The sequence below is a fragment of the Neofelis nebulosa genome, chromosome 8 (genome assembly GCF_028018385.1).
Source record: "Neofelis nebulosa isolate mNeoNeb1 chromosome 8, mNeoNeb1.pri, whole genome shotgun sequence".
Classification (NCBI taxonomy): Eukaryota; Metazoa; Chordata; class Mammalia; order Carnivora; family Felidae; genus Neofelis; species Neofelis nebulosa.
The window spans coordinates 136,697,671-136,706,184 of NC_080789.1; the positions used below are offsets into that span (position 1 = coordinate 136,697,671).

Here is an 8,514-nt window from a genome sequence, read left to right on the forward strand (position 1 = left end):
CTTTATCTGGATCTGGAGAGAGCTTTGCAAGTCTCTAGGAAGCAATTTGAAACTCCCAGGTCAATGTCTTCATTTTGCAATGAAGGAGACAAGCTTTGTGGGCAAGGGTGGGTTGGGAGTTGAGGTTGTTTTCCCAAGACTGTTAAAATATTGTGGGCAAGCTTGCTCTAGAACACACACTAACAAGGGCTGCTTCCTTAGCACTCTCACAATTATGTAATGCTACTTAAGCTTCAGTCAGCCGTGCTTTTATCTAAATCTTAAAAAAAAAAAAGAGAAATGCCACCCGGGAGCTATTTGCTGCTCTTCATAAGGTAAAAACCCTGTTTTCTGGAGAATCTGGTTTCACATTCTTGCACCTCTCTGTAATAAGCAGAGAAATTAGGTTTTCTTTGATTTTAGAAGGCACTGAGTTGTTTTGGAGTTAATGGTGATATTCTTGTGTGTATTTAGAGTTTTTAAAAGTTTATTTATTTATTTTAAGAGAGAGAGCACACAGGGAGGGGCAGAGAGGGAGGGAGAGAGAATCCCAAGCAGGCCCCGTGCTGCCAGAGCAGAGCTCAACGCGAGGCTCAATCTCACAAACCATGAGATGATGACTGGAGCCGAAATGAAGAGTTGGATGCCCCACCGACCGAGCCACCCAGGCGCCCTTGTTGTGTATATTTCAGGGAAAGACAGAGAAACAATGGAAACTACTTCCCCTCACCCTGTCACTATAGCTCCTGGAACTGGGCAAACCCAAGTTCCCCAACGCCCCTAGGTGAAATCAGCAAGAGGACACCATGTTTGAATTTCTCAACATGCAACTCATCAGTCTCTCAGCTCCCATGTCTTCATCTGGCACATAAAGATTTTGATGTCTTCATTTGATGCTTCTAGTTCACGGTCCTTCTCTGCGTAGCTACTAAGAATTTGGGTTTAGTTCATCCTTTTGGGAAGACTTTATCTTTCTGTTAGTTTTGCCTGTCTTGATTGGTCCAGTCATGGTCATTCCTTAAGACAGAATGATGACCCCAGTAGAATTCCAAAAGTTCTTGCAGTCCAGTTTTCCTGAACCTTGCAAGTTCTAGAACATTAAGGTGTATAAAAATAGTAAGTCGCTGACTTCCCCTACAGGGGAGACCCAAGCATTCTCTTTATTTAAATAATAAAAATAAATATTGCCCCTGAAGTTAGGATTAGGGTTAGGACTGGTTTCTGCCTGTAGGGATGCATAGGTGGGGAGCAACGAGCCATCTCTGTTGCAACGCACTGCTTCTAGCTTTCTTCCCCACAAGGCCTTCCCCTACCAAGGCAGCAACACAAGCCATGAATAGGCTCTCAGAGTTCATGGTTATACCCATCAATCTGCTACTCTATCTATAGGTTAGAGCTTATGGCAGAACATTAGGGTGAAGAAGCATTCTTTTTCATTCTCTATGGGCTTTTTTTTTATTTTTGAGAGAGAGAGAGAGCACGTGGGGAAGGGGCAGAGAGAGAGAGGGACAGAAGATCTGAAGTGGGCTTGGTGCGGACAGCAGGGAGCTCTATGTGGGGCTTGAACTCATGAACTGTGAGATCATGACCCAAGCCAAAGTCAGACGGCTTAACCGGCTGAGCCACCCAGGTGCCCCGAGAAAAAAAGAATCTTAAGCAGGCTCCACACTCAGCACAGATCCCAATGTGGGACTTGATCCCAGAACTCTGAGATCCTGAGGGGCCAAAAATCAAGCGTTGGGTGCTCAACCGACTGAACCACACAGGCGCCCCTCTTTATGGGTTTTCATTTCACTTTCTAAGAGGGTAAAAGGCTTTCAATCCTGCATGACTCCTTGGAACTTTCTTCCTTCTTCCCTCTTCTCCATTCTCCCATGGGTAGTGGGGACACTGAAGAAGTGACCAAGGGCAGGGCCTCAGTGAAGAAGAGAATTATCCTACTTCCCTGTTCCTTGAACCTACTTCCTTCGTTCTCAGCCTAAAAACGAAGACGTCAGCTGCTTTTTTGGAGGATGCTTAACGAGTTCCCTATAATTATCGGGTGGTAAGATCAAAATCAGTGGTGGTTAAAAGCAATGTCTTTCAGGATGCAAAATATTCTGAACTAGGCGTTCAGAACTTGCCTTCATAGATCTCACGTCTCTCAGGGAAACAGAAATTGAAAAAGTAATTTCATGGGACGTTAGGGACAATTTATGAGGGGAGAAAGATTATGAAAGTGGGTGACCCTTGGCTTTCGTGGGCCATAAACGACGATCAGAAACACTTTTTAAAATCTGAAGCACACAAACATCAAAAGCTCTATACAAGAATATAGATGATGAGGAATCCAAGTGGGAACCAGGGCTGATCAGTGGTTATAATCTTTCTAAATTAAACACGATGTTAGAACACATGTTGGGATCAGGAGAAAAGTCACCGTGGCAATGCGTGATGCAAAGGATACGCCTTGAAGAAACCACGCTGCTCTCTTGAAAGAGAAATGCTTAATACCACAGGTGCTTTGAGAGTTCTCCTTGAAAAGCATGCGGACTCAGAAACTGCAAGTGCTTTAGGAATTCCAGTTCTCCAAATGGGCAATATTTGTCAACACTGTTATTCTGTCAAATCACTCGTGCATTATCAGTCGTGACGATTAGAAGAGACCTTGCAGATGTCGTCTTTTAAATTCTCTTGATGTGTCCGTCTCTGTTCTCCTGCTTCCCTCCCCCAATTTGTTTGACATGAAGATTTCTGAGACAAGTAAAACTTGGAGCTAACATGAGAGTTGTGTTCTATGTGCCGGGTGCAGTGCTGAGCCATTTACTTGCCTCAGCTGACACAGGACAGACCTCTTTTCTTATCTCTTTTCTAGATAGCGTATCAGGCTCAAAGGATTTCATCATTTGCAGGGAAGTGTTGGAGTGGGTGTAGGTCTGATTCCAGTTCTAGTATCATTGTGTTACATGATATGTCCTCTCATTTCTAATTAACTTAATTTTAGTCGTTCTGTTAAATAATTTCAACACACCTGATGGAAATTTAACGGGGGACAGGGAGACATAAGAATCAAGTCCAGTAGGCTTCAAAGCACCAATGAACCTAAATTTTTTTTTAACATTTATTTATTTTTGAGAGACAGAGCGTGAGCAGGGGAGGGGCAGAGAGAGTGGGAGACACAGAACCCGAAGCAGGCTCCAGGCTCCAAGCTGTCAGCACAGAGCCCCACGCGGGGCTCGAACCCACGATCCGGGAGGTCATGACCCGAGCCCAAGTCGGACGCTCAACTGACTGAGCCATCCAGGTGTCCCAAAGCACATATGAACTTTAAAAGTTGGCGCTAAGTCCCACCATTAAGGCAGATGGGTGAATACAGCTGTGTCACTCAGCACCGGCCCGCATTGTCCCCCAAGGATCAAGTCTCTGGACCAAGCTCTTAGCTATCAAGGTGTCAATCCTTTCTTCCTGATGAAAAGCTGAGAAATGGAAAGGAGGCTCTGAGCGAAGGTGCTTGAAGAGGAAACAAAAGGGGTAGGGTGACAGAGACTCAGCAGAGGCTTGGTCATTGTTGTGAAGACTTCTCGATAGACTTCCCTTTTTCAGCTTTATCGAGGTACAACCGCTAAAATGATAATATATTTAAAGTGCACAATATGATGATTCGACATATGCATACATTGTAAAAGGATGGTCACCATCCAGTTGATGAACATATCCGTCACATCACATATTTACATTTTTTTGTGTGCGTGAGAACACGTAAACTCTCCTCTCTGAGCACATTTCACTTATAAAATAGAGTGTCGTCAGCTACGGCCACCATGTTATACATTAGATGCTCAGACTTTACTCATTGTGTAACCGACAGTTTGTACCCATTTCCCAACATGTCCCCTTTGCCCTCAACCCCCAGCTCCGGGCAGCCACATTTCTATACTTTTTTTTTTTTTTTTAATTTTTTTTTTCAACGTTTTTTATTTATTTTTGGGACAGAGAGAGACAAAGCATGAACGGGGGAGGGACAGAGAGAGAGGGAGACACAGAATCGGAAACAGGCTCCAGGCTCCGAGCCATCAGCCCAGAGCCTGACGCGGGGCTCGAACTCACGGACCGCGAGATCGTGACCTGGCTGAAGTCGGAGGCTTAACCGACTGCGCCACCCAGGCGCCCCAACTTTTTTTTTTTAATATTTTTTTACGTTTATTTATTTTTGAGAGACAGAGCATGAGCGGGGGAGGGCAGAGAGAGAAGGAGACAGAATCAGAAGCAGGCTCCAGGCTCTGAGCGGTCAGCACAGAGCCCGATGCGGGGCTCGAACCCACGAACTGTAAGATTATGACCCGAGCCAAAGTCAGACGCTTCACTGACTAAGCCACCTGGGCGTCCCTCTATTCTTTATTTCTATGAGTTTGACTTTGTTTGTTTGTTTGTTTTAAGATTCCACATATAGGTGATACGTGCAGTCTTTGTCTTTCTCTGTCTGGCTTATTTTGTTTAGCACAATGCCCTCCAGTTTCATCCATATTATCACAAATGACAGGATTTCCTTCTTTTTTAAGGCTGAGTGATATTCCATTTTGTGCATATTTATATCTATCTATCTATCATGATTTTCCTATCTGTATCTATCACATTTTAAAAATATTTTTACGGTGCTCACTTCGGCAGCACATATACTAAAATTGGAACGATACAGGGAAGATTAGCATGGCCCCTGAGCAAGGATGACACGCAAATTCGTGAAGCGTTCCATATAAAAAAAAAATATTTTTACGAAGTGTTTTTCTAATGTTTATTTATTAATTGTTGAGAGAAGGAGAGAGAAAGAGAGAGAGAGAAAGAGAGAGAGAGAGAGAGAGAGAGAGAGAGGAAGTGGGGAAGGGGCAGAGGGAGGGAGAGAATCTTAAGCAGTCTCCATGCCCAGCACGGAGTCTGACACAGGGCTTGATCTCCTAGCCATGAAATCATAACCTGAGCCAAAATCAAGAGTTGGATGCTTAACTGACTGAGACACCCAGGTGCCCCTGTCCAATCAGTTTTTGATTTAATATCTGTACTTGTTATTGGTTTGTTCAGACTTTCTAATTCTTCATAATTTAGTCTTGGTAGGGTATGTGTTTCCAAGAATTTACCTACTCATTCTAGGTCGTCTAATTTATTGGCACGGCATATACTTGGTCATAGTTGTTGCTTAGTTGTTCCTTAGCATTTCTGTGTTATCAGTTGTAACTTTCATTTTTTATTTTATAAGTCTTCTCTCTTTTGTCTTAGTTTAACTGAAGGTTTGTCAACTTTATCTTTTCAGCAAGCAAATTTTTGGTTTCATTGATCTTTTCCATTGTCTTTCTAGTCTCTAATCTCTGTGTCATTAATTTCCACTCTGATCTTTGTTATTTCCTTCCTTCTGCTAACTTTGGGCTTAAGTTATTTGCCTTTTACTCGTTCCTTGATGGTCAAGTTAGGTTGTTTTTTTGAGATCTGTCTTTTTTCTCTTTCATTTTTAAAAAAAAATTTATCTTTATTTTTGAGAGAGAGAGAAAGAGAGACAGAGAGATAGAGAGACAGAGAGACAGAGCACGAGCAGGGGAGGGGCAGACAGAGGGAGACACAGAATCCGAAGCAGGCTCGAGGCTCTGTGCTGTCAGCACAGAGTCCGATGCGGGGCTTGAACCCACAAACTGCGAGATCGTGACCTGAGCTGGAATCAGACGCTTAACTGAGTGAGCCACCCAGGTGCCCCTCTTTTTTCTTAATGTAGGTGTTTATCACTATACGCTTCCCTCTTAGAACTGGTTTTACTACATCTCATCAGGTCTGAGATGTCGTGCTCCTGTTTTTATTTGTTGCAAGATATTTTCAAATTTCTCTTTTGATTTATTCTTTAATCCATTGGCTGTGCGGGAGTGTGTGGTTTAATCTCCACATATTTCACATGGATCTTTTCTTATGGGAACCCTTAGGAGAAATTGGGAACAAGCTTAGCCAAACAGTAATAAGTTTATCAGACTGCCTCCATCAAGAAATTTTAATGACAGAAAATTGTTTCCTCTATAAATTTCATGTTAACCCAAGCAAGAGGGAGAGCGGGCTCTGTTCATCTTATTTTATAACTGGAGAGAAGACCCACAAGAAGTCAATGAAGATGCTACTATGTGTTGAACTGTGTCTCTGCCCCACCCCCGTCCCCCAATTTACATATTGAAATCTATCCCCCGTGCTTCACATGTGACCATAGTTGGAGATAGTGTCTTTACAGAGGTAATTAAGTTAAAATGAGGTCATTAAGGTGGACCCTAATCCAATATGACTGGTGTCCTTATAAGAGGATTCCTCTGGATCCAGACATGTACAAAGGGAAGACAATGTGAAAACACAAGGAGAAGATGACCATCTAGAAGCCAAGAAGAGCCTTGAAACAGACCCTTCCCTCACAACCCTTGGAAGGAACCAATCCTGGCAACACTTTGATCTCAGACTTCTAGACTTTAAAACTGTGAGAAGGTGGACACTTGGGTGACTCAGTCAGTTGAGCCTCTGACTTTGGCTCAGGTCGTGATCTCACCGTTCATGGGTTCGAGCCCCGTGTTGGTCTCTGTGCTGACAGCTCGGAGCCTGGAGCCTGCTTCAGATTCTGTGTCTCCCTCTCTCTCTGCCCCTTGCCTGCCTGTGCTCTGTCTCTCTCTCTGTCTCTCAAAAATACATACACGCTAAAACAAATTAAAAAAAACTATGAGAAGGTAAATTTCTTTTGCTTAAACCACACCGTTTGTGGTACTTTGTTATGGCAACCCCAGCAAGCTGAAATGTGACACCTCACACATTTTGTCCCTCAAATCCCTGTTTGTGCATGTTTCTCTACACCTGAGGTATCCAATATGGCAACCATTAGCTACATAGGTCTATATAAATTAATTAAGCAAAGTTAAAATACAGTCGTACTAGTCATATTTCACGTACTTGCTAGCGACTACTGACTGGACAACACAGATTATTATTCTGTCACCACAAAAAGTTGTATTCAACAGGGCTGGTTGAGACTAACCTTAATTTAATGTCACAGTAGAGAGGGAAGAGACAGAAGAGAGAGAAGGTACAACCTCTAGGACCACATTGAATATTGAGTAAATTTTTAAGACTTAAGCTGAGACCATTCCGTCCCAGGTTTAGTTTAGTCTCAACATGAGTGGTCACAAAGAAGGGGTCCATGCGCGCGTGTGTAAGCGGGCCATCCCCCAAAGTCCCCTTTTATCTCGAACCGAATTTCTAAGCCTCCATGTCTGCTAGCTCTTGTTCCTGATTTTCCCACTTTCAAAACTCCAATTTAAGCCTTAGTGTGATTTGTTTCTTTAGGCGTGCCAATTCCTGCAACATATCGCACACGATTTCAACCTTATCCCTTAAGAATGCGACTTAATCCTACATTCGAATGGCCGGGGCACAAGTGAACCTCTGTTTTAAATGACTGGTGAAAAACTGGATGTGAAAAGGGTCAGAGGTTTCCCAAACAGTGATTTCCTGGACAACGTGTGTGTGTTCCTGCTCTGGCGTGAATTATGGGGCAGGAAGGAAGAAAGAGCAAGCAAATTAGAGCAAAGCATAAAGAGGAGTGGGCAGAGAAGGGAAAAGGGGGGTTCTTGGTAGGAATCGCACTGGTGGATGAATAATCTCAGAAAGCATCTAACGTTTAAGCGAAGTTGCTACAGTCTTAAGGGAGAGTACATCTCTCTGAGTTCCCAGCCAGGAGTTTGAGTCAAGCTGAGGCAAAGATGTGAATGGGACCCATCCACCTGTAGAGACCTACAAGAAACCGAATGATTCAGAAGGAAAAAGAAAGGCACACAAGAAGCTGGCATGGACAAGTAGTTATGGCTTATTATGTGACAAGACTGTCTTCTTAAGTAGAATTCTGCCTAGGGGACAGGGTAATAAATAGGTCGGGCATGACTCACACGGAGGCGAGAGAGCATGGAGGGATTGGAGAAAGGAAGGGTTGCCTCGCGCTCACGTGTCTTCCCAACGGGTATACGTGAAACCAGAAATCCCAGTGGTTAAGACTACACCCTCCTCAGCTCTTTCCAGCATTTCGTACGTTAGCCCCTAATGAGGTAGGCTACCGATCCCTAAAACTGGTGTGCTGGCAAGTTTTTGCAGCCAATTCTCAGAAACACAGGGAGGATATGTCCTCCCTGTTGGTGCACACCCTGCAGGTTAAGGGCAGACTCCTTCGCAAGGCTGTCGCGACTTCAACCACTAGCCACAAATTTCAGGCATCCCCTGACCCTCTGCCTAGCTGACTACAAACGTGGGCCTTCCCACAATCCCCTCAGGTTTCAGAATGGGTCCGAATGCCACACCAAACTCAGGACGCCCCTGAGGAAATGATTACCATTTCATTATATAGGACACAAATGAAGAGCCAAATGAACAGGTATGTAGGGCAAGTTCTAGTAGGGTCTCAAGTTCCTGCCTCAGGGTCCAGACTTTTACATGGGGATTCATATATAGGCGCGATGGATTAAACCATTGGCCACATGACCGAACTCAGTCTCCAGTCCC

At 43.9% G+C, this 8,514-nt stretch overlaps 1 non-coding gene across 1 annotated transcript; it reads left to right on the plus strand.

Annotated features, from left to right (window-relative positions):
* Positions 1-4,610: 4,610 nt before the first annotated feature.
* Positions 4,611-4,717, plus strand: LOC131484129 (U6 spliceosomal RNA). The gene has a single exon (XR_009248040.1). It is a non-coding gene; the product is annotated as a U6 spliceosomal RNA (small nuclear RNA).
* The last annotated feature ends 3,797 nt before the right edge of the window (positions 4,718-8,514 follow it).